This window comes from Etheostoma spectabile, chromosome 17 (genome assembly GCF_008692095.1).
Source record: "Etheostoma spectabile isolate EspeVRDwgs_2016 chromosome 17, UIUC_Espe_1.0, whole genome shotgun sequence".
NCBI lineage: Eukaryota > Metazoa > Chordata > Actinopteri > Perciformes > Percidae > Etheostoma > Etheostoma spectabile.
The window spans coordinates 1559118-1561447 of record NC_045749.1 but is presented as its reverse complement, the minus strand read 5'-3'; the positions used below and the strand labels follow the sequence as shown (position 1 = coordinate 1561447).

General features: G+C 40.5%; 1 long non-coding RNA gene across 1 annotated transcript; it reads left to right on the top strand.

Annotated features, from left to right (window-relative positions):
• Positions 1–8: 8 nt before the first annotated feature.
• On the top strand, positions 9–1259 carry LOC116705554 (uncharacterized). Its single transcript, XR_004335953.1, has 2 exons — positions 9–484; positions 536–1259. It is a non-coding gene; the product is annotated as an uncharacterized LOC116705554 (long non-coding RNA).
• The last annotated feature ends 1071 nt before the right edge of the window (positions 1260–2330 follow it).

The window sequence follows — 2330 nt, the reverse complement described above, 5'->3', positions numbered from 1 at the left end:
CTCATGTTATTCAGACCACCCCCCCACCCACCCACACACACACAGACACACATACATCTGTTTTGTGCGGTGAATTCACACAGGATAAGAAAGGCCTGTACTATCATCAGATTTATTGACATTATCCCCACATTTGATGTCCAGACTTAAATTCTGAATTGCCAATGCAGCCAAATTACACAGATGCCGACTGACAAGGGACTAATATTGTGAATATTGTCACACGACCCCTGTGTTTGGTGAAATATGGCAGGTGATTTATGGTGGCATTTAAAATTGACAAATTACAGACATGGCGGTCTGCACTTAAGATCACAGAAGGCCTTCGTTATTATTACAAATCACTAGATGTCCCCAGGTAATACCAGTCCCGTGCCAATTAGAGTTTAAGAAGGTAAAACCTTTTGTTGTGCTGCACTTGGCTGAACTTTCAATTCCCTTTGAATCGTGCACTAAGCGCTTAAATCTGCACTGAAGCCTAAATGTATAGATAGATAGATAGATAGATATTTATTCATCCCGAAGGAAATTTTAGTTTATGACGAGATAATATCTTCTAAATAGGAGATAAACTTTTGCACAATTTTATTTTTTGACCTTGCCTTTCAAGGCTTCCGTAGGGCCCTGTCCTGCTGCACCAACATCTCTTTGTACTCTACAGACTTTTGGGATGTGCTGTGATTGGCCGGGATCCAGAGCCTATCATCTGTCTTTAAACCTCTCATTGGACGTTCTCCTCAGTGGTTGTTGCTGCTGACAACACATGACACTGAAAAAGAATGACTGTTTTGGGGTTTTAGGTGTCCTTCTCTTGCCGACAAAGAAACCTATGAGACACTCCACAAAGCCCCCCCCCCCCCCCCCCCCCCCCTTTGTTATGACTTCATATTAACATCCACTTTGTTATGACTTCATATTAACATCCACTTTGTAGGAATAAGCGTCTGTAGAGAGCTTCCATTTTCTGTACTTTTCTGTAGGGTGGAAACTGTCTCCTTGTGTTCACAGGTAAAAATGAACTCTGATATAACTTCAGTGGTCTCTGTATATTCTTGAAAATGAAATTAATCTAACAATTTTCTACTTTCTAGCGATGTTTTATGTATACAAATTGCAGTAGAAAATAGAATGAGATGTATTTTGTAATATTAATATTTCTGTAGTATATTTTTGCTGTGTGAAATTCACCGCACATTCATTGTTGTCTCATTGTTTGCCTGCTAGATACAATGACAATGACAATAAACTGCAACACTTCTTTAGTTCTCTCTTTCTCTGTTAATTGTTTTACGGTATTTAAAACCAACTGCTTTGCCGACAAGCGACCTCTTACAGCCCCTAAAGTAGCAGGACGACCCTGTCCCCTGAACACACTGTAAAAATCTGAAGTCTCTTTTATAGAGACCTTATTGGTCCCCTAATACTGTATCTGAAGTCTCTTTTATATAGACCTTAGTGGTCCCCTAATACTGTATCTGAAGTCTCTTTTATATAGACCTTAGTGGTCCCCTAATACTGTATCTGAAGTCTCTTTTATATAGACCTTAGTGGTCCCCTAATACTGTATCTGAAGTCTCTTTTATGTAGACCTTAGTGGTCCCCTAATACTGTATCTGAAGTCTCTTTTGTATAGACCTTAGTGGTCCCCTAATACTGTATCTGAAGTCTCTTTTTATAGACCTTGTGGTCCCTAATACTGGATCTGAGTCTCTTTTATTTAGACCTTAGGTCCCCTATACTTGTACTAAAGTCCTCTTATATAGACCTGTGGTCCCTAATACTGGATCTGAAGTCTCTTTATTTAACCTTAGTGGTCCCTAATAGTGAATCTAAAGTCTCTTTTATATAGACCTTAGTGGTCATGGGTGGGCCAAATTCTCTGAGCGGGCAAAGCAGAGGAAGGGGAGTTAACCTTGCTCCCAGATACACTCATCTACAGGATTATTAGGAACACCATACTAATACTGTGTTTGACCCCCTTTCGCCTTCAGAACTGCCTTAATTCTACGTGGCATTGATTCAACAAGGTGCTGAAAGCATTCTTTACAAATGTTGGCCCATATTGATAGGATAGCATCTTGCAGTTGATGGAGATTTGAGGGATGCAAATCCAGGGCACCAAGCTCCCGTTCCACTACATCTCAAAGATGCTCTATTGGGTTGAGATCTGGTGACTGTGGGGGCCATTTTAGTACAGTGAACTCATCGTCATGTTCAAGAAACCAATTTGAAATGATTTGAGCTTTGTGACATGGTGCATTATCCTGCTGGAAGTAGCCATCAGGATGGGTCCATAAAGGGATGGACATGGTCAGAAACAATGCTCAGGT